At 39.2% G+C, this 25636-nt stretch overlaps 1 protein-coding gene across 1 annotated transcript in view; it reads left to right on the forward strand.

Moving 5' to 3' along the window:
• The window catches only part of ETNK2 (ethanolamine kinase 2), a 325147-nt gene that overhangs the window by 24905 nt on the left and 274606 nt on the right, over window positions 1-25636 (forward strand). The gene's annotated exons all lie outside the window — the stretch shown is intronic.

Genomic DNA, 25636 nt, shown 5'->3' on the forward strand with positions numbered 1-25636 from the left:
GACATTGGTTGGCATCTTCTCTTCGCTTTCCTGGTCACTGGCTAGTGACCCAGACTCTGTCCCCTCTGCTTTTAGGTTCTTCTCGACTCCGATCCAGGCTTGGATCCATCCAGACACTTTCCACTTGGTCGCCTGCAGCACTTTTCAGCAGCTCTCCATTGAAAACGACGACGAAACCCGACATCAAAAGACACCTATGCACCCGGCTTCCCTGGGTGAGGTAACTCGAGTACTCTGGTGCTCGCGTGGGTATTGACTCTAGAACTGCCTAGTTCTAAAGGCGTTTTCTCCAAGTCCTCTTCTAAGTGTCCTTCCTTTGTAATTTTCCAACCGCGACTTTCCCCATAGAAGTAAATGGTGGTTTGCGGCTGTGTTTAGACACTGCACGCGTCCTTTGTTTCACTACCGTAGGTGGGTCCTGGTGGCTCCAGCGGTTCTAAAGGCTCTAGGCCTTGTATCTATGTTAGTCGTGGTTCTTATACCACTTTCTTAGTATATGGTTTGTGACGCCCATAGGGCTAATCATATTAGGTGCTAATTTACTGTGTTCTAAATAAGTTTACTGAATGTACTTTTGCCTCTAGCCTCATAAGGAGACTAGAGGGATGTGTTCAGAATAAATACATATATTTTATATATGTACCTGGTGTGGTTCTCCTCTCATTTTGTCATTCACAAGATTATAGACTGGTAAAACAAGCTGCTTTACATTCCTTCAAGACTTAGCCTGAATACTGCTCTCCCCAGCTACCACGCGAATAGCTTTCTATATAGGTTGTCTTTAAACCTACCATCAATAAGGGTCGTTTGGACTGGTGCAAGGTGCCCATTAGAATAGTGGACAGCATATGCCAGGCTAACTTCTCACACAGGCTACTATCTCTCTTGTTCTGGCTAAACTCAATTACGCCAATAGCCTCTACCACAGATCAGATATAACTATAAAAAGACTACAATGGATTCAGAACTCTGCTGCCATACTACTTTTACAAATAAAGAAAAAAGCCCACATTTCCCCAGCATTGAAGCCCCTACATTGTTTACCAGTAGATCCACAGTCAAGCTACTTTTAACCCCTTCGATGCGGATGACAAAGCCAGCTCGTCATGGGCGTTACCTGCGCTAGGCGGATGACGAGCTGGCTTTGTCACAAACCGCGCATTTTTCAAATTCCAGCGCACAGCGGGAAAACGCGGTAGCGGTTAATCACCCACAAAGCGATGCAGGGAACAGGACTGCTCTTCGTCAGGAATAGAATCACCAAATGCATTCAACAAAGGAACCTCCGCTCTAGAGTGCCACCTCGCCTCAAAATCCCACCCTACTGGAAATAAACCATAGGTGGCACATACTTCTCTGTTCAAGCTGCCAAATGAAGGAACTCTTTACCCCCAAACATAAGATTTAAGGACAACTACCTTATCTTCAGAAGACTATTCACGAGTTGGCTTTTCCCCACATAACAACCATACTCAAACATAAATATGCTGCATAAGCAGGTATTTGAATTATATGTGTACCTAGACATGTATATTCCTCAGTATAAATGTGTATACTAACCTTGTTTATATACATATAGATTTTCCCTTAGTTCTGCTTAGCAAATGTACATATTACTTATGGTTATATTTTCTATGTTTAACATGTATATAGGTCATTGCATACATAAATACATTCTTCTAATAACGATTCATCAACAATTGCTTCACTATTGGGAAAAAATACACAGACACACACACACACACACACATATATGTATAGATAGATAGATACATAGATAGATACATATATACATACATATATATACATTTATGTGTGTGTGTGTGTGTGTGTATATATATATATATATATATATATATATATATATATATATATATATATATATATCCAAAACACCAAGAAGGATCCTTCGTGAATGGTTCCCATGGTCAGGTGGCGCATGTTCCGGCCGGACCCATCACGCCGGTAAATTTTGTAAAACACCAAGTTCCTTGCAGAAAAGGAATTCAAGTGAGCATTGAATTCCTTTTCTGCAAGGAACTTGGTGTTTTATATATATATATATATATATATATATATATATATATATATATATATATATATATATATATATATATATATATATATATATATATATATATATATATATGATCCATAGAAATTGCTCCTTTTGAACCGTTAACCCATGGAGGGTGGTGCACATATATATATATATTCACTGAAAAAACCATAGGTTATAGACCATATATAGTTAGGAATTAGCATTTACAAAACCTTGAAAATTCACTGAAAAAACCATAGGTTATAGACCATATATAGTTAGGAATTAGCATTTACAAAACCTTATTTTACTCACACAAAACCATTGAAATTCCATATATAGTTAGTTGCACTAACTATATATCGCGCACCCGCAATCCACTGCTGATGATGTCACATATTACATCATTCATGACATGGTCAGTGACATCACTGATGACATCACTGATGACATCATCTAGTGTCTGTGTGTTTTTGTAAAGTTTAAATACGTTTTACATATTGAAGAATGACTGGATGGATGGAAGACTGAGTGTGTGTGTGGCTGGCTGGGAGGTGTGTGACGCTGTGCATATCAATGTGTACTTGTATCAGTGATTGTATAAGAGAGAATGTGTTAGTATATGTGTGAAAAGTATGGTGTTCTGTGTTTAACTATAGATGAGGAAATCGAAGTGTGATTGATTCTTCACAGGACTGACTAGGTGTATGAGTGCATATCATAGTGTTCTAATAATAACTGACTGTATGTATGAGTAATTGTATGGGTGAATGAGTGAATGTGTGTGTAGACGTACGAATCAGTGAGTGCGTATGTAGTAACTGGTATTGGTGTGTCATGATGTCATCAGTGATGTCATTTGAGATGTCATCAGTGATGTCATTTCAGATGTCATTAGTGATGTCATCAGTGATGTCACTGAAGTATGGTGTTCTGTGTTTAACTGTATAGATGAAGAAATGGAAGTGTGATTGATTCTTTACAGGACTGACTTGGTGTGTGAGTAACTCCATGGATGAGTGGCAGTGTGTGACTGTCTGCATAGGTGTATGAGTGCATATGATAGTGTTGTAATAATGAGTGACTGTATGTATGAGTGATTGTATGGGTGAATGAGTGAATGTGTGTGTAGACGTAGGAATCAGTGAGTGCGTATGTAGTAACTGGTATTGGTGTGTCATGATGTCATCAGTGATGTCATTTGAGATGTCATCAGTGATGTCATTTGAGATGTCATCAGTGATGTCATCAGTGATGTCACTGACCATGTCATGAATGATGTAATATGTGACATCATCAGCAGTGGATTGCGGGTGCGCGATATATAGTTAGTGCAACTAACTATATATGGAATTTCAATGGTTTTGTGTGAGTAAAATAAGGTTTTGTAAATGCTAATTCCTAACTATATATGGTCTATAACCTATGTTTTTTTCAGTGAATTTTCAAGGTTTTGTAAATGCTAATTCCTAACTATATATGGTCTATAACCTATGGTTTTTTCAGTGAATTTCATTGGTTTTTTAACAGCTAATATCTGTAGCTGTAAAATGTATTCTTCTTTAAATCCAAAAAGATATTTTATATGTTTATTATTAACTTTTTTTAAAATATTTTTTTTTCTTCGTTCCCGCTTCGCGAATCGGGAAGCTTCCCGTTAGCTGACCTTGATGCCGCGAAATAGACCGCGAGCCGGTAAACGTTTCTTTACCGCAACTGCCGCGTTAGAAAACAACATCGTGACGCCTCCCGTCCGCATGACGTTTCGCGTTGTCGCGTGATACGTCATATGACGTGCTACGTTAGCGAACTCGTACGCTTACCGAGTCGCAAAGCACAGGTTTCTGGAAGCAAACCGGGAGGCCCTGCAAAGCGCGTAACGTAAACACAGCAGGTCATGTGACTTGGTAATAACACTTTTCATTGGTTCATTTCACTTTCGGTTTCCTAATGATGTAAGACTAGGTCATATGATCTAAAATGAACACTTTTCATTGGTTGAGAACTATTTTTTTCCCAAATGGTGAAAATCCCTCCTTCTTTCCTCACTCTGACTTTCATCATTGTGAGAGAAAGACCCTTTGTTACCAGTGAGCAATGGCTTCTTTACTAGCTTCAGCTGGTGCTTCCCCACCACCTCCACCACATCCAAGGAAGAGTGGACCACCTGCTAAAGTTATAATTCAGCAAGAAGAGGAAGAAGAGGAACAGGACGACCTAGATAATCTCCCTATTATGGCCAGAAGATCTGTTGTACCGGAAGTAACGGGACCAGAGGGCAGGGAGATGGTGCCAAATATACAAACGAGATTTCGTGAAGTAAAACAAGTCTGCGTACATTGCAGTGGATTCATTTGCTACGGAGAAAGTAGCATCACTCTGATCAACAGAGCTATTGACAATCATGCTCATGTTTGTCCGAAACTCCCCAAACAATAAATTCTTTTTTTTTGTTTTCTTGCTCCTGTTGAGCCCTTTACAATGAATCGTTTTCGTTGCCCCCTCCGAAAAAAAAAACAAAAAAAATATAAAACTGTTCAGAAAAATTCAAAAAAAGTAAAAAAATGTTCAGAAAAATAATAAAAAAAATATAAAACAACAAAAACAATTAAAAAAAAAGTTCTTTTCAGAACTACCTCCCCGTTATTAAAAAATTGGTACAATATTTGCAACTGTGCCAACCTCTATTTCTCTTAGTTCGCTTCCCAGTTCGCTCCCCGGTACGCGAACCGGAAGCGAACCAAAATTTTTTTTTTTTTAAAAAGAACAGTAAGTATAAGGGAAGGAAACAGACAGTTATGTTAAAAGAAAGACCGCTATAGGGGAGTAAACTAGAGATACTATTACCCGTAATCCACTGCTGATGATGTCACATATTACATCATTCATGACATGCTCAGTGACATCATCAGCAGAGGATTGCGGGTAACAGTATCCCTAGTTTATTCCCTATAGCTGTGTTTCTTTTAACATAACTGTCTGTTTCCTTCCCTTATACTTACTGTTCTTTTTAAAAAAAATTTTTTAGATCAGTCAGAAACAGTGAAAGTAATGAAATATAAAAGACTACGTAGAATATGAGCACTGTATGCAACAACTTTGACACTTACAGAAGCCTCACCTTCTCCATGCCTCCTACACAGTTCTACATGTACATCATAAATGCAAACAGAACAGAATTAATTATACATATTAAATGGTTTATTTTTGCTGTTCTCAGAATGTATCAAATTTCACTAAAACAGTGACTTGAAGGTATTCATCATATAACAGCGGGGAAAAAAAAACACAATCAAAATGATTGTGTTTAAAAAACCCATACAACATTACAAATCAGAATTCAGAACTCCTTAAAGTTAACTTACTTTCCATGACGGCCAAGGATGTCCTATGAACAGCTTACACTCTGTTGTGCTGTTATTACTTTCAACCCGCCACTTTCTGAAAGAAAACCTCCATCGTTTTCAAAAACATGTTACATACAATAAATGACTTCTTGCTCTCTACCACAAGTTTCCACAAGGCCAAATCTTGTCAGAGCCATGTATAACTCTTGGATTTCTTGTTAGCCAATCCCGTCTTTTCGCATTTCCGCAACTTTCAGAATTAAAATGTTGAAGATCATTTACACAATCCTGGACTAGTAATATCTTCCCCTTCTTGCTCAATCATGTTCTACATTTCCTATCACACTGATACTGCTTACTATGAAGCAGACTTACACTACCTTTATGACTAGTACAATTATTTAATTCTCTACATCACTTTTAATCACAAAGCAATGTAAAACAGTAGACAGCATTGCAGACTTACATTCCCTCTACTCCATGTTTTGATTGGCTGCTTCAATTAGCTTATAAAAAGAAACAGTTTTTCTGAACTCATTCAAAGTGCACGTATTTCTCCATAACATCCAGTGTTATGGTAAGAAGTTATGTCTCTGTACTACACTTATCCTCAAGGCCAAATCGTGTAGGAGCCATGAGAACTTCTTGAAATTCCTCAGAGCACATCCCGAGATTCTTTCCCTAAAATTTTGGTTTTAAAAACACCAGGTAAGAGTTTTTAAGGTCATACGGCAATTTTTTTGTGAAAATTAAAACAGAATCATTGCAGAATGACCAGCCATTTCTACACTTTAAATAAGCTGTATAATGTCCTGATGTTATTGAAGGACCATCATGATATATAATTGCTACAGTTACAAAAGTCCTTCCTGATATTGACAACTGTGAAGCCACAAAATTTTTAATTAAAGTTGTCAATTTTGTTCCATCAGGCCTACATCGTTGGAACATTAAAATGACATACTGGCCATATGTTCGTATAAATAATGTGGACATCATTTCAGATTTACATTGGCTACACTCCATGTTGTGATCAGCTGCTTTTACTAGCTTATTAAAAGAGACTGATTTACTGTCTGGCAAAGTTAAATATATAAATCTTTCTGAGTCTACACTAGTAGTACTTGATACCCTACAGTTCTCGCAGTCATGCTGCCATTGATAAGAAAGCCCAAACAGGTGATCTACATCTACACCTTCATCATGCAATACATCAAGCATATACATTAAAAACTCCTGACAATCTTGCTGACTATTTTGAGAGAATTGTGTTTGGCCTGAACATCTGTCTAACAGATTTCGAATTTCAGACACACTTTCTATGTTTGTTCTATCAGTGCTACATTTCTCTAACACAGAATTTAACAAACTGCAAAATCTTTGATCAGAATTGACCACAATCTCTTCTTTTACATTTTCTAGAGAAAACAAAACATTAACCACTACATTAGCATAGCAGTTGACACCAGAACTGTTTTCAAATTGAAAACCAACAACATCTTCAACAGAATCCTTTTTGTTTCTGCTTATAATTTCAGGTTCATCGACTTTTCGTCTTTTTGCTACAACCTCCCCAGTATTGGTCACATTTCTTCGTTTCCGGCCTACCACACGTTTCTCAAACAAAGGATACTGAGGCAAATGTGGCGCATACTCTCTTCTCAACCTATTGTATTCCTTAACACAATCTAGATCCGCACAAATGTTTGTGACATCACACTCAATCAAGTACAATCCCGATAAAGTCCTAACTCGTGACAATGCCACATATGCCATACCCTCCTTGAACACAGAACTGCCAATATTCACCAATGCACAGTCTACACTTAAACCTTGCGATTTATGGATTGTCACCGCATATGCCAAGCAAACAGGAAACTGCTTACGACGAACATATAAGTCTTTTACAAGCAAAAATCTAGCAGAACAACGAGCAATTAGCTGTACTTCCTCAATGCCATCAAATTTAATTTTTAAAAATTCAATTCCATCTCTATTTCTGTATTTCACAAAATCAACAACATTACCCATTGATCCATTTACCAGACCTCTTTCAACATGTAAATTCCTTCTTAAAATTATACGGCAGTTCAAGCACACATTCAGAGTCTTTTCAAAACCCGCAGTTTTAGATATACTCTTCTCTAATGAATCCAATTTTGTTTTCAGATTCTCAGACAAAATAATTGTTGATCCCATATGCTCTACTCTGTCAATAGCTTCCAGTTTCACAATCTCTTGCTTTTCTAAATGCAACATTTTGTTGTTGAATTTGGCACATTCTGCAAGAGTTGGCATCAAACATATTCCAGATTTTTTCTCAGTAAGTTTCTGAAAAATATTCTCAGGCACAACATCTTCGTCTGGATATAAATTTGTCAGTAATCGTGCATGTAAAGCTTCTTTCCCATGCTCGGTCACTTTTCCAATTCTAACATCTTGTAGAATAGTCTTGTAAACTTCATCCTTTGCCTGACGCATATTTTCATGCAGTTCAGCATAATTGAAGTTTAACCATATATTGACGTTGCCAATGCTCCCTAAGCACTTCCTGGTATCTTCATGCGTGAGCATTTTGAACACAGGTTGCCCTTTCACTGGTGTCAGCTGCAGAAGATCTCCGAAAACAATGCTGTGTTTGCCACCAAATAACACATCATACTCTGTTTTGAGAACTTCTTGCATTCTCAAATGCACAAAGGCAAGCATGACATTGGAAACCATGCTTACTTCATCAATGATAAGAAGTTTCATTTTCTTCAAGACTCTTGAAACTTCAAAACAAGCATCTCCAGATAGCTTGTGATATTCTAATTTGTTGTCATGCTCAACTGGCAGCATCAGTAAACGATGTAAAGTAATCCCTTTAATGTTATGTGCTGCCAGTCCAGTTGGAGCGGTGACAACACAAGACAGCGATGACTCTGTCCTTTCCTGCAAATAACACGAAATTGCTTTAATAAGGAAACTTTTTCCAGTTCCCGCTTCTCCACTCACGTACAGTCGGACAGGCTTCAACGACGTACATGAGCACTCTTTCTTGTCATGACGTAATCCATGATCAATTTGCATGGTAAGTTCGTCATATATTTTCCTCTGCTCAACGTTGAGTTGTCTTTCCAACTCTTCTAAGTTAACCGCATCCTCCTGAGCATGTGCCATGGCTCTTTCCACTTCATTCATAGCAGTGGCAGCTTCATTTTCGATAAGAGGTCCTCCTAGTGGATCCTGACTCAATGAAGCAGAACTCTGACTGTCCTGAGAACTGTCTCTGGCAATCTCGGCTGCAATCGTTGCTTCCTGCTCAATTTCCACATTCAACATTTCTACATATTTAGGAAAAGCAGGACATTCTATGGTCTCCTTGGCAGCATTGAATGAGTCTTCATAACAAAGGAAATCTCCAAGCAGTTCCTCTTCTGCACGCCAAGGCTTAAAAAGTTGCAAAAGTGCTAAATAGAAAAACTCCTTTTTTTCAGGAGATTCGCCACTCAATTTTCGATGGTTTATCAAGTGGCATTTTCTTTGCTTGACCAGACATCCCTCACTTCCTATTACAGCATACACTCCTTTCTCACTATCTTCTTTGATGTTCCTCTTGAATATGTAATTTTGCAGAACCTCATACAGACAAACATTCTCGAGATGACTGCTTCGATTTGGATAATATGTATCCAACATGTTGCTCTTCAAAATGTCGGTACTGTTTGGCTCCTTTTCCGCCAAATACTCAATTTCCCGCACAGGTTTCAGAACTCGATTACGCGTTGCAGCAAGACCAACACTCGCCCAAACGATACTCCTGGACTTGGCATAGAGACTTGCTGAAGACAACCGGTCAGAACATTCGTAAGCTCCGATTTCTCGATGCGACAACATCTTCAGACTGAAACTGTACAACTTCTTGCTGAGGCTCTTTTCATGGGAAATGTCCTCCCACATATCCTTCAATTCTGTCTTCTCTTTTTTGGTGATGTAAGATGTCACATACCGAGCCACAGCCATACAGTTATCAGCCACAAACTGTATATCCATGTTAGCATTCCACATGGACAAAATCACCGGGTTGTAGTCGTTAATGTACTTAGACTCTTCGTTCCTCTTCAAATTGTATGTGTTTTTAGGTGATTTCTTCATCACATTATGTCGCAGCGAAGACATCAAACTGTTCAGTCTTCCTTTAGAAATCACCGATCGTGGAAAGCCGAAACGACATTTGGTGTAGAACTTGTCTTTGTTCCGGAATTTACGACGACAGTACTTTCCACATCGATGGCTTTGGAAACGTAGAACTTTTTCTCTTAGGCTTTTTTTCTCCTTTGCGTTTGGAACAGCACACGTAGAATACTGTTCTATGAAACTCGTCACTGAGTCGTCTGCATCCGTTCCAAATTTAGGTGCATCCTTGATCCACAGCAACATATGTATATGAGGAGCACCTCTTGCTTGGTACTCCTTCCTCCAGAAGAAATCCAACACCTCTCCAAGAGGTGGATTCTTCTTATTCATGATGAAAGACATCATACCTTCAAATCTATGATTGAAGTACCTACATACATTGACTGGATCCAAAGAGCACAGTTCTCCGGGTGTCTTGAATTCGATGTTTTCTACGTTAGCATTTGCCTCTCGTAGAAATTCAAGTAAGTCTTCCCAGCCATACTCAGCACAGCTCAAAGTGAGGAACCATGTGGGAGTTCCTAAGTTCCTCAGCATACATTTTAAATCACCATGACGACGGTACCAGTACTCATTAGTACCACGCTGACACGCCATGAGATTAATCAGGTGAGAATCCAAAATACTGTCTTGGACATTGACTTTATCCATAAAGTCACTTGCCGAGATGTTTTGCATGTGTATACCACTTTTCAAGATGTGGTTCACTGCATATGACAGTCCAGACAGATCGCTTTCAAACAGGAGATGAAACAAATAAGGAATGCATTGTCGAAACCTAGGATCTCCTGCATACAATCGCAAAGTCCGGTATTCAGAAGCAGGAATTTGATGAGGTCGCTCATCATATCTTCCTCCCTGACCTGTTGGAAAAAGCTGTGGGAAACACCGAGCTTCCAAACTTTCCTCCCAAACACTAATGGGACTCCCTTTCGCTTGTTTCATTTGAAACAACTCAATAGCATTCCCCATGACTTCCTTAGAATGCAAAGGATGAACACTATAATGTTCATATATTTCTTCACTAGTACAGGGTTCTACTTTCTCAATTTGACCAGCACACAAATCGCTATCCTCTTCCTCACTTACTTCCTCTTCTGCAACATATACATTTTTATAGTATTTATTATTTTTTTTCAAATACAATGTTGCCCTTTTGACTTTCCTAACATCTACTAAATCTTGCCATATTTTCTTATTCTTTGTCGGAACCCCATTAACTAAGATAACAAGAGGTTCCTCTTCCACTTTTTCTACTCCAATTGTGTTAATGTTTTTCTTCAAATCTAGAGGCAAATAAACAACTCTTCCCTTTAATCCTCTCTGTAAATCTGATGGAGGCAATTTCCCTGTCTTTGGCTCCATTCTTACAATAGCCTGAAAGGGATGGATACTTTGAATCAAAATAGATTCATAAGTATTTAAATCCTTCAATTCAGAAGGAATCTCAACCAATTCCAGATTATTATGAACTGCTCTAGCAGGCATCTGGTTTTGATTTAATTTGTTACAACAATAAGTACACACACGTTGATCCAATCCCAAATCAAAACAATTTTCTACCATCAAGTATGTTGTAAAATCCTTCCATTCACTATTATTTTCCCTTTCACTTTTTCCATATAAATCCACTAACTTAGTCTGATTCTTATAATAAGTGCGTCGACAACACACACAAGTGAAATTTGGCCTCTCACTTGATTTCACCTCAAACGTCGCAATTTCCCTCTGGAAATTATCTGTACTGGAAACCTGTACACTATCTTCCACATTACTCTCTTCTTCTTGGTCAATTTCAACATTCTCCTCTTTACTTCCAAAGTAACAAAACTCAATTTCTTCACATATATTCTTCACATCTATTTCAAAACCATGCAAAAGAGCAGCGCATAATTGTTTAAGCATAATTGCTGGACTCTTAGCATAATACAACATTCTAACTAATTTCCTCACTTTATTATGATGCACTGCTAGCATCCTGAAATGATGAAAAACACTCTGGCATACTCTCCTGGAAAGACAAGCCAGTGAATGACCATGCAAACCTATCACTTCTCTCACTCTGCAAGGATCTAATTCTTGCAAGAACTTCATTTTCTGCTTCAAACTTTTCTTATTAAATGACCGTATAAAATCACAAAGCAAATTGATGGAATCCTGTCGTACACTGCAAATACTACTACACTTCCAGGTGTACACAGGACCCTTAGGACGTCTCCCTAAAACCTCATTACCTAACACCTCTTCTATCTCTGTTCTCACAACTTTTTCTTTTTCAACTGGACAACCATCTTTCACTTCATAAGCTCGACCACTGGTGTCAACTGCATGCACCAAATCATTATCCTGGAAATAACTCTCCTCATTAAAAAATGCCTCAGAGCTTGAACTATGCATCCATTCTCCAGAAAAAACTTCACAAAAATTACTACGATTAACTATTCTCTTCCATCTACTATTTCTTTTGAAATCATAAATTACCTTGTTTAGCTTCCTAATTCTATTGATTGTCAAAATAAATAACTTACGTTTAATTTCAAATGCCTGATCAATAACTTTCTCAACTATTTTTTTTCTCTTATAAAAAACCACTTTCTGTTGACCTTTCTTAATATTTTTTAACAAATTCCCAATTATCCTGTTGCGGAACATTCGTTTACGAATATCCGTAAACTGTTGTTTCCTTCTACTTTCATGCATAGAGTTATCTCTTACTCTAGCAGTAACATTTCTCATTGGCCTTTCCTTACCATTTGAATTGTTTATCCTTTTCTGGACTGAAACATTTTCTGTAGTAATATTTTTTTTACTACACATATTTCTTGTTTTTGGACTCTTACCCGGTGCTTTCTTCGTGACTTGACAAATCTTTTTGTTAGAGGACTGCTGCATTATTCCATGGTCCTGCTGTCTTTGACGTTTTGCAGCCTTTCTCACTCTTTCTTTGCTAGGCATCCTAAAATCTTGAAATAATCTGCAGTTGAATCTGTGGTAAAATATAATAAAAAATGTTATTAACCACTATTACCCAACAGTAAATTAATAACAGTTATCAAAAACTTAACACACTACTTAAGTATATAATATACTGAAGCCTATCTCCAATTTTTCACTGAACAGGACTCATCTCTTCTTAACCTTGGATAAACCTCACCTACTCTGTGTCCCCTGCACATAATTAAATGTAAAGGGGCAGATTTATATTAACTAGCACATCCTCAGGGATGCACCAGTTAACGTGCACCGCTGCTCTGCCACCCACGGTGTGCCGCATTTACAATCAGATAGGACAAAGCTACATCAAAACCCTGCGCCTGCTTGAAGCAGGCATAGATCTTGACGCAGGTAGGCTGAAAGCTAAAGCAACAACTAAGTGTCGTGTGCAGAAGTTACAAAAAAGGAAAAATGGCGTTTAAACCAGTAATGAGACCATGCTAACGTAACACAGAGTAAAAATATCCAGGATCTACATCAGTTTGGGGTTCACGAACCTGGCAGGTACAAGGCACTGAGGCTTTCCACCGTGCATGTCTCATCCCAAATCATATGTTGTTTGTGAATGAAACAATTTCCCAGACCAAATGCTTTGGATTGGCTACTTCTAAAAAATTAAACACCCCTACTATACCGGAGTTAGAGGAATATGATGGTTGGAGTAATTTTACTCGTTGTCCATTAAAGATTTACAGGCCCTACTCCGTAATTCTTCCTTTAACATTTCCAGTATAAATCCAAAAGGTTGACTGCTTTGGCAACGTGCCTTATCCACGGTTTAATAACGCTGCCTTTTCCTTTATATAAGTTTTCAAATTGTATGAAATATATACCAATAGGTCGTTATTAACCTTTAAGTAGTGGTTTTCTTCATGAGGTCTGGTCGCTTCCATACACATACAGATTTTCAAAGATGATCAAGAACTTTATCTGAATGGAGAGGAATGCACTGAGACGCCAGATCATTCACTAATGTGTAGGCACATACAGTTACACGGTTCATGCAACAAACACCGACCAAATATGGCTTGCGTGTTGCAAGGCACACCAGTTCCTGCTTTCATCCCCACGTTCAAGTTCTTGGAAAATGGTAGTTATTTGATGCTCAATAATGAAGATTGTTCTAGGTTAATTAAAAGTATTCATTTTATCGTAACAGTAAATGAACGGGTTATTTGCTGCAGAAATGTTCTATTTCCTCCCACACATGAACATAGGGAGTTTTCAATCTGGCCACAAATACCAACCTTGGGAGCACATTTCAACGGCATGGCAAGAATAAGAGCTCTTTTATCTCAGACAGAGGTGGCCTTGAGTTCGACCCGTGAAACTTTCGTGCTTCACATAGCGAACACCCGTACAGAGGTGCAGACCCTTTTAAATACAGATTCGCCTTTCCATTTCAGCAAGATGGTTCGGACTATCTCTAACGCGTCCTCCACAAAGGGCCTGGCGCACTTTTTTAAAGTTGTTACCAGTGGTCTCGTGACTTCATTTGAGAAAATCTTTGGAGTCATCCCTGCTTTCTTTCATTCTATTTTTTCCACTCTGCTTCGTGGATTCCCATTTTTACTTGCATTACTAGCGGACGCTCTTGTGCTTTTTTACATTTTTAAATATGGATGTCCCTCCTGTGCAAGCTCCCGCCCTGCAGCTGCTGACACTGTTCCGCAATCGCATGCTAGAATATTATGGCACAATGCCGTTGGCGATATTAAGCACGGCATATGGATTATCTTTTCGATTCTCTTACTTCACCTGTGTCCATCCTGTATTTCACTGCCTGACCTGTGATTTCGATTGGGCCATTGATTTGTGTCTCTGCGGACCGGTTTCTCCTGACGTCGACTTTAATCAGCTGATGACTCCTATCATTACTCACGAGTTGGTTTGTCCTGGCGAAAGGATTATGGCTGTGGCATTGATGCATGGACTAATTGGTCCCTGGAATTTACTGGCGGCAACACAGTCTTTCTTGGAACAGAGCTTTCTTGAAAACCCACCGAGCTGTCCTCTGATGTTGATAGAGGATCCGGTGCTGGGAGAGCACTTATGTTCTTTTCCGCTTTTAAATTGGATGGCTGAACTCTTTTCGGATGAAGACGGTGACTTCCTATTGGAGGCTGTTGCAGCTTATTTTGCATACACAGTTATGTCATAGACCTTTTTCATGTTTGATATGCTGAGTACTAGCATTTCATTGACAATTCATTGACTTATTTGTCAAGTTTTTATTATTTAGCTTGCCTATTGGCTTAAGACTCGATAAAGTACTTGGCTGTTTTATTTTTCTTTAGCATTAAATTTTCCTAGTTTTTAATGTTTTACCTTGCGAACCGTCCACATATAAAGTTGCAATCTGCTCTCATGAGATGACACTTCTATTATCTTATTCAGTTCGTTTCCGGATCATGGGGAGGTGTCATCTAGGTCCTGGATATCTTTACACCGTGTTAAGTTAGCATGGACTCATTACCGGTTTAAACGCCATTTTTTCCTTTTTTGCAACTTCTGCACACGACACTTAGTTGTTGCTTTAGCTTTCAACCTAATAGTTCATCGTGATTTACATGAGAATAATATGTTATTGCTCTACTATCTGCTTTGCTTCTTAAACTATATCTGTACAGCGAGTGCTGAAGTTTCAAGAACAACACGATACAGAATTGTTATGAGGTCTGATCTCCACGACTTCATACTCATAACATAAGTGCAGCTTCTCCCAATTCTGGGCATGAGGCGGGTTTTATATTGCTTTGCCGAACACACATACACAACACTTGATGCGGTTCACATGAACAGAGAGCTGGTGTATGCTGATGTGATTCCTTCAAATCTAAGACACTAAAGTATCGGCACGCCCTAAACCAACACAAAGAGACCTTCTTAGCAAATAATATATTATGTGTATTAGGGAGGGTGACATATAAGCAGCCGCGGGCCGTGGAGGGACTTACGGTGGGGCAGGGAGGCGGGGAGGGGGAGGGGCAGGGTGGAGCCCTCTCCACCCTGCCCCTCCCCCTCCCCGCCTCCCTGCCCCACCGTAACTCCCTCCACGGCCCGCGGCTGCTTATAAGTGTTACTAACTCTTATTCATTTACAGCATGTTAACATACTGTCACCATTCGCTTTTTATGTACTACTGACTATGCTGGTAATTTTGCTACTGATAATATGTGTACTTGTATAATCTAAGATACTACGCCTGAGAAGACGGCATTAGTAAATAAACATTTCAAATACACATGTCTTCTTCTTAACTCCATGTTCTGGTTTCTAAGAAATATATAACGACCGACTGTTCATGAGTTCCACGTATCCTGAGGTACTATAAGTTCATATTCTGGATTGTCTAAACATTGAGAGTTTGTTATATCCAATGTGACACTGTACCTAGCTTGCTAAGGAGTTTTGATTACTAAGGTGAGTTTTGGGACACCCTAATTCGCCGAGGTTCCAATCCTCTGTCCACAGTTCTGTGTGAGAACAGAAACCCTGCGACAGGGGCACCCCTCAGCCTTACTGGAGCTTCATCACACTTACGATACAACTCCAGCAATGCGCCAACTTTACGGCACAAATACGTCACGCATCTGTGCTGTTTTTGCCCCATGATGCGCCGCATTGTAAATGCAGCACACCATAGGTGACGGAACAGCGGCACAGAATGACTAACACATCCCTGGTGATGCGCCAGTCATCATAAATCTATCCCTATGCTTCTTATCTTGTTAGAGATGAACCGCCATATGTATCATCAAAGTTTTTTGCATTTCCTAAATAGCGAACTTTAAGGAATAAATAGCGATTCTTTACCATTCCTAGTTTGCGATGACCTATTTGCTAATTACAAATTACCCATTCATTTCCATGCAGCAGGAGGCCCATAAGAATGAAGGTGCAATTTGCGATTAGCAATTACCTCATCGCAAATTACGAATTTTTCCGACGGTGCAGGGGTGTCTCAAGAACACCCTACTGCACCCCTGAAAAAGAAATTTGGGGTCATATGGCGCACATAAATTTTGAAAACATTCCTTTACCTCAAAAACGATTTTCAACTCATAATTTGAAAACACTGCACATGGGGAAATAACTTAAAATGTCCTTAAGACACATAAAAGCATTTTTTGATTGCCTTTGCAGCATGTTTCAGTCACCTTTAACATGCCTATGTAACGGAAACATTCAAAATCTAAATTTGCCATGCACAGGTGGAAGCATATTTACAAGCAATTTGCTCCACAGACAAACTTCTTACATTGAAATGGGAAAAATAACATCAGAGACTCTCAATTACCTTATAAAGAAGCAGACACCATTATATCCTTCTCATCAATATTAAAACTATTACTTTTTCTCAAAAACGATTTACAAGTCATAATTTGAAAACACTCCACAGCTCCTATGCACATAAAAGCCCTGTCAGTACTAATACTTCACATTTTCTCCAATTACAATTTCTCAAAGAAACAAAATCTATTTGTGAAACACTTGAGACAAAGCAACATTTGAAAAACACAACTTTCTTCATAATTTTCTCCTTAAAGCACACTATTTTCTATCTAAATTAAAGAAATCTTTTCTCACCTTAGCAAATACTTTGAGTTTCAAAACAGTCTCAGAAACACACCAATTTGTCTTCAGCAGAGCAATAGGTATGCACTCCAGAGTCTGCAGCTATCAAAAGCACAGAAATGCTGTAATTCCTCACACATATCTCTCATGTCACCCAATCAAAACTCTTCCCTCACTTTTTTTCAAAGCAAAACCCTTCCCCCCTCTGCCCCCTCTCTGCTTTTTCTGCATAGCAACCACCTCTTGCAAGACCTCTCACACAACAATGTTGCAATTGAACTCTGAACTCTCAGTGCACCTGCATATCCAGAGCATTCTTTCATTTAATGATTTTTTCTTCGCCACTCAAAATACATCTTTCAACGAACTCATCCATGCACACTAACTTTCTGTTTTCAGCAATCAAAATCCACCAATCACTCTTACTGCTTCATTAACACAGAAACTCCTCAGTTTTTTTCATTTTACACTCTCATTTTTTCAACTGCCATTTCATTGCCACACTTCATCTGACTGCAGCAGAACCTTCTCTCACCATGTTTTCTGTCTGGATTGTTGGACATAGTTATATCTATTGGGCTCAAAGGTACGTTGAAAACAGGAATTTACCTAACCTCAATTTACAAGATGTGGAAATTAAGTGGTTTGGCCACAGAGGATTAAAATGTCACCAATTGATACCATTGGTGAAAACCTTTATGCATTTGCCAAAACCTGACCTGTTAATTGTGCACTGTGGAGGTAATGATTTGGGCACTTTGACTGGGGTAGGTCTGGAAATGCTTTTAAAGGACACCTTTGAGCAATTGATGGCACTTTTTCCTCAGACTGCCTTGGTATATTCAAATATATGCCAAAGACAGAAATGGAGGTGGTCGAACCAATTTTGTCCACAAATTGAGAAATCGAGGAGCATGTAAACAAATCTGTTTCAGCTTACATGAGAGACCATGGAATGGGCTCCCTGTACAACAATAACTTGCGTTACTACATGCAAGATATCTACAGAGGAGATGGAGTTCACTTCTCAGATGAGGGCAACAGAGTTTTCACTCTGAATTTAAGAATGTGCATTGGTACCTACTTATAAGTACCTAAATGTACCATAAACCCAAAAGCTCTTCTCAGAGCTACCCTACATCTGATCACTCACAATTATTATTTTACTCTTTTCACTAATTTTCAAGAAAGTACGCTCCCCAGAACGCTTCCCGGTTCGCGAACCGGGCGCACTCCACGCAAAAAAACTAAAAAAACTGTATATTTTTTTTTTGCCCTGCGAGACCCTTTCAAAGCCTCCACATCAAACCTAGGGGGTCAGGGACGATCTACTATGCCCCCTTATGGTCATTTGCCCCTTCGCTTTGGCCTCCTCTTGTCTCTCGATCCTACCGAGAGACAAGATGGCGGCCGCTACGGACTGTTTGGAATGTTTACAGACGCCGAAAAACCAATCAGCTTCGCAAACCTCCGTAACGCGAAAAGTACGCGAAGCGGAGCGCTGTTACAGATATATATCTTTTTTTGAACGTTAATTTCTCAAAATCCACTGGAGCACATATATTGAGACCTAGCAAAGGCACATCGGGCTACCAGTCCCTACAATTTTGCCAAGTTTCGTGCAAATCCATTCAGCCGTTCGATTATTATTATTTTATTTTTTTTTGCCCCGCGGGGCCCTTTTAAAACCTCCACATCAAACCTAGGGGGTCAGCGACAATGTACTATGCCCCCTTATGGTCATTTGCCCCTTCGCTTTGGCCTCCTCTTGTCTCTCGATCCTACCGAGAGACAAGATGGCGGCCGCTACGGACTGTTTGGAATGTTGACAGACGCCGGAGAACCAATCAGCTTCGCTTCACAAAGCTCCGTTGCGCGAAAAGTACGCGTCCTGGAACGCTGCCCGGTCCGCTGTTACAGATATATATCTTTTTTTAAACGTTAATTTCTCAAAATCCACTGGAGCACATATATTGAGACCTACAAAAGGCACATCGGGCTACCAGTCCCTACAATTTTGCCAAGTTTCGTGCAAATCCATTCAGCCGTTCGGGCTAAAAGTGAGGCCAACCGCCCTATGGAAATTAACATGGGAAAAACGCGTTTTGGGACCCCCTTTTTTCTCGGCCCCCCCTTGACGAACCCCCCCCAAAATTTTCAGGGGCTGCTCAGAAACAAAATGTTCCATTTTCCAGAAAATTTCAGCCAATTCCGTCCACAAACGCCAAAGTTATTAGACATAGAATTTTCAAAAATCCCATAGAGAAAAAATCCTAACTATATATACCTACTGGCGACCGCCAGTAGGTAATATATATATATATATATATATATATATATATATATATATAGATAGATAGATAGATAGATAGATAGATAGATAGATAGATATAGATATACATATATATATATATATATATATATATATATAGATATAGATAGATATATATGTATATCTATATATATATAGATAGATAGATAGATATATATATATATATAGATAGATACATACATACCTATAAATATATATATATATATATAAATATATGTGTGTGTGTATATATTTATATATATATTTTTTTTTAACACAAAGGAAGTGGCACTCCTGGATGGTTTTAAGCTTTTTAATTCAGCGTTTCACCCCACCAACGTGTTTCAGCCACTCTAGGCTTTTGTCACAGTCGGTAAGTCCTTCTTTACTTTCTACATATATACTTTCCCAGGAGATGATGTTGAGGGGGGGGCAGGACCTCCCCAGACTGAAACACCGCCTGATCCCAGCACTACTCTATGCGGATGACGCAGTTATTTTAGCACGCACTCCCATTGAGCTCCAGAAATCCCTTTCCAAGTATGCTGATTTTATGGGTGCCCTAGATTTACATATAAACGTAAAAAAAACATTTGTCATGGTAGCGGGCGGAGGCCGAAAAGTCACAAAGAACATCTACCTAAAAGACCAAAAAATTGAAAGGACCCCGCAGTACCCTTATTTGGGCATTATGATTGATGAAAGCCTAAACTGGAGGGCTGCTGTTGAAGCCAGGAGACATCTGTTCAAAAGAGCAATTGTAGCATTGATGAATTTTTCACAGCGACTTGGAAAGAGACCACCAGCCGAACTGCTAAAGATTTATGCTGCAAAATGCCAAGCTATCGCCCTTTATGGGGCGGGGGTATGGGGACATTCAACCATTTGTTCATTGCAAATAGAAGAAAATACATTTATGAGATTCCTTTTATCCACCCCAAAATGCTCTTCCATCTATGCTTCTCATATGGAACTGGGAATCCCATATATAGAAGACCTGATAAAGATCCAGCCATTGTTACTCTGGAGACGCATCTGGCTGTCGGATAAAAATTTGCTGACTAAAGAAATTTTACAGGACACCATGGCACTGGATTGTGCACACAAAATAGCATGGCTCACCTACATCAGACATTTTTTTTCCGACTTGGGTCTAGAAAAGTATTATCTCACCCCAGAAAAATTAACTGAAATATCAAAGAAAGACCTAAAACAAACAGCGCTGAGCCATTTAGAGTCTCTTAGGCTGACTTTGGTATCGACCAAAAAATCTGTGCTCCATGCAAACATGATTCAGCATACCCCGCAAATTCAGCTTTATTTGACATTAGAACTCACCACATATGACAAGATGCTCCTGACAAGGTTCAGATTGAATCTTTTTCACAGACTAGTGGCTTTTCCAGAAAAGAACACTTGGGACGCAAATTTGGTCCTCTGCCCATGTGACGATACGTCCCCCCAGTCATGCATCCATACAATTTTGTTCTGCAAATATTTCCATCCGCACAGAAAGATCTGGCTATTCCCGTTATTAAAATGCTGGGGTTTCAGACAATGTCGCCCCGCCATGCTAGCCCTGCAGATGTTGGACTCTGAACGTACTTGCTATCATGTACTGAACTTTTTAAAGTGCATTATGAGACATAGGAATAATCTCTAAAAAAAAAAAAAAAAAAAAAAAATCAGATTGAGACCTATCGATTCATTCCTTATTTAAGAAATGTACAGGACTCTGGTTAAATTTACGTCTTAAAATTAATAACTTGTTTTTTTATATGAACATGTATGTACATTGTGGTAACTTTTATGGTTTTGCATTGCTAAAAACCGAATAAAGGAATTTATTATTATTATTATTATATATATATATATAGATATAGATATACATATATATATATATATATATATATATATATATATATATATATATATATAGATAGATATATATGTATATCTATTACCTACTGGCGGTCGCCAGTAGGTATATATAGTTAGGATTTTTTCTCTATGGGATTTTTGAAAATTCTATGTCTAATAACTTTGGCGTTTGTGGACGGAATTGGCTGAAATTTTCAGGAAAATGGCACATTTTGTTTCTGAGCAGCCCTTGAAAATTTGGGGTGGGTTCGTCAAGGGGGGGCCGAGAAAAAAGGGGGGTCCCAAAACGTGTTTTTAACATTGAGTTTTCCATAGGGCGGTTGGCCTCACTTTTAGCCCGAACGGCTGAATGGATTTGCACGAAACTTGGCAAAATTGTAGGGACTGGTAGCCCGATGTGCCTTTTGTAGGTCTCAATATATGTGCTCCAGTGGATTTTGAGAAATTAACGTTTAAAAAAAGATATATATCTGTAACAGCGGACCTGGCAGCGTCCCAGGACGCGTACTTTTCGCGCAACGAAGCTTTGTGAAGCGAAGCTGATTGGTTCTCCGGCGTCTGTCAACATTCCAAAAAGTCCGTAGCGGCCGCCATCTTGTCTCTCGGTAGGATCGAGAGACAAGAGGAGGTCAAAACAAAGGGGGAAATAACTATAAGGGGGCATAGTAGATCCTCGCTGACCCCCTAGGTTTGATGTGGAGGTTTTAAAAGGGCCCCGCGGGGCAAAAAAAAAACAAAATAATAATAATCGAACGGCTGAATGGATTTGCACGAAACTTGGCAAAATATTAGGGACTGGTAGCCCGATGTGCCTTTGCTAGGTCTCAATATATGTGCTCCAGTGGATTTTGAGAAATTAACGTTCAAAAAAAGATATATATCTGTAACAGCGCTCCGCTTCGCGTACTTTTCGCGTTACGGAGCTTTGCGAAGCTGATTGGTTCTCCGGCGTCTGTCAACATTCCAAACAGTCCGTAGCGGCCGCCATCTTGTCTCTCGGTAGGATTGAGAGACAAGAGGAGGCCAAAGCGAAGGGGGAAATGACCATAAGGGGGCATAGTAGATCCTTCCTGACCTCTTAGGTTTGATGTACCATTTTGCCAAGTTTGGTGTAATTCCGTTCAGCCATTCAGGCTGTAGACGTATGTAAATGTCCTATGGAAAATTGCATGGGGAAAACACATTTGAAAGTGTTGAAATTTAGAACCAATTAAAATGTTACTTTGGTTTTGTATTTGTGTGTGATGAAAGTTAATTGGTTATGTATATATGTCAAATGAGAGGAAACCACAGCCATTTTGTGATACTACTGTCTGAGGTACATTTGTGAGGAATTTTTGGTGGTGAATTTCTGGTGTTTGATTTACACAGTACTAACACTTCTGCTACTTTTAAAAAGGTGAGTTGTTAATTTGTAAGGGGAACTATGTTGTACACTTGAAGATAATTTGAAAAATGTTTTCTGTTATTTATTTGCAGTCCTTCTGTTATACTAAATACTTGATAAAGTTAGTTTTATATTATGTATTACTAAAAACGATAAATGAAAGTGATTATTTTTTTCTGCAATTTACAGCAAGCAATTTCAAAATAAAATGGCTCACAATGAAGAGACCGTGGCAATTTCTTTTGAATTGTCCACTACATTGATTGAAATTGAGAGCACCAATAATGAAATATTGTCACAAGGAGGACATGACTTGTATGATTCCATTAGATTGATTGAAATGGACAGCACCAAGAATGAAATATTGTCACAAGGAGATGACTTGAATGATTCCACTACATTGATTGAAATTGAGAGCACCAATAATGAACTATTGTCACAAGGAGGAGATGACTTGTATGATTCCATTAGATTGATTGAAATGGACAGCACCAATAATGAAATATTGTCACAAGGAGGAGATGACTTGAATGATTCCACTACATTGATTGAAATTGAGAGCACCAATAATGAAATATTGTCACGAGGAGATGACTTGAATGATTCCACTACATTGATTGAAATTGACAGCACCAATAATGAAATATTGTCACAAGGAGGAGATGACTTGAATGATTTTTTTGATCAATCTCTTGATGGCGAATTTATCGAGTGTTTGGAGACCATAGAGTTACAAGAATCATCATTGGAGACTTTTAATGAGGACATTGCTGATGAGGACATGTTACTAGTTCTTTCAAATTTAGAAAATTCTGAAGAATAAATTTATATTTAGAAATCAAAAATTGTTTGAGACATTATTCATTTTTATTTTTAATTTATGAGGTTGTAGCGAAGTGATTGTAGTATAAAATGAGACTTATAGTATAGAGTGCAACATTTTTATGTTACATGGTAAGTTTACTCATATTTACTTCCCTTCTGCCACTATATTATCTCCAATGTGTATTTGACATCTCTTCTTCATCTCCGGCCTCCTTTCTCTCACTGTGTGTCTCCGATGCATCTTATCGCTGCTATTTTGTGTAATTACAGAAGAGAGTAAAATAAAATAGTTCGGAACGTGAAAAGGGGGCAAAGTAGAGTACTCCTCACCCCCTAGGCCTTTTTAGGCGGTCCCAAAAGGATCAGTTTCTGCTTTCCTGAGAGATTATGGTATGAGTTCCATATACCACAATAACTTGCATTACAACATGCAAGATATCTATCTCCTATTACCAACTTTTGGAGATATTCGCGCTAAGCGCGAATATCTCCAAAAAGTAACACCTGCCCTGAGCAGTTCTTAGCCATGTTATCCAATGGGAGGTGGATAACATGGCTAAGAGCATTAGCTCGGTAATGCATGAATATCGCTGAGTTTTTAGCGATATTCATGCATTGCGGCCGTTTATTATCGCATTTGCGATAAACCTTGATAATAGCAAGGTTTATCTTCGATAATTTCTGACGATGCTTAGTGGTAAAAAATTGGTTGGTAAGCATCGTTAGCGATAAATATCGCTTAACTTTGGTAATATGCCCCAACGTCTGTTAACGTTCGATTCGAAGGAAATGAGGAAGTGTTGAAAAACATTGTCTGCGCCATCTTGCCTTTTTTGAAATGCCACACTTTTGACGTGCACGGCAGCCATTTTAGATGTCTTGACCAGACCCACTCTCTGCACGCTGTCGATTCGTAGCATGGCTCCTCACCCACGCAAGCATCTTCCCTAGGCACTGGTCACCACCGCTCTCTGTCTTATGCATGGGCAATAAACCTCCCCCCATCTGCGCTGCTCTTCCCTGAGAATCACACTCTGTGCCCGCCCGACACCTCCCTTTCGCCCTATTCACTACCGCACCCTCTGACACTCCTCTTTCTCTGTGTCCGATTGTCCAGGCTATCAGCTAGCCCTGCAGATGTAGTTTATGGCCCCAGCTGTAAAGAATCACCCCTCTTCAAAGGAGTTATAGTAGATCAAGGCCCACACCCGATGAGATCCGTCACACCACACGTGTTCCTACTATCTGAAAACCATCCTGTATTGTGATTGGGGAGGGGACCGAGCCTGAAGCGGAAGATTCCAGGAATGACTCTTTGTACATCAAAGTTTTTACAATTATGTGTCACATTAAAAATATATAGCACTCCAACAAAGTAGTAGGAATATAAAACTTTAATAACATATAAATATATACAAGAAAACAAAAACAGTAAAAACATTTAAACAACGAAGAGACCGTGGCAATTTCTTTTGAATTATCCAATAGATTTATTGAAATTGACAGCACCAATAATGAAATATTCTTGTCAGTAGCGGTCTGTTGTGCGAATAGTTACAAGGCAGCAGAACGCGCTGAAATCTAGATGGCACGAAAGTGATGTCTAGTAAGTTGCCGCCCAGCAAAAAACGGCGTGGGGCGCCGCGGGGGTGAGTGAGTCCAGTAGGCACCACAGCTATTCTTACCGGCATTGCAGAATTACTGCTGGGGACAATGCCTGTGCTGTAGCAGGGTCACAGCAGAAACAAAAAGGATTCTGTTGAAGATGTTGTTGGTTTTCAATTTGAAAACAGTTCTGGTGTCAACTGCTATGCTAATGTAGTGGTTAATGTTTTGTTTTCTCTAGAAAATGTAAAAGAGGGGGAGGCAGTCCAAAGTTCCGTTAAAAGGTCAAAGGAAAGGATCGGTGGTTTGAACTATCAGTCAAAAAGGGGAGGGGGTGCAATAATTTTTCCTACCGGGTCACACTGTGCTTTCACCGGAAGTGAGGTCTGCAGGATTCTAGTAATTCAAAGTGAGGCTGGCGCCAGCATGGGAGCGCCGACGTCCCGCGGATACAGTTTCGTCACTCCACGGGCGATCATGGCAGTCAT

This window comes from Lissotriton helveticus, chromosome 5_1, assembly GCF_964261635.1.
Source record: "Lissotriton helveticus chromosome 5_1, aLisHel1.1, whole genome shotgun sequence".
Lineage (NCBI taxonomy): Eukaryota > Metazoa > Chordata > Amphibia > Caudata > Salamandridae > Lissotriton > Lissotriton helveticus.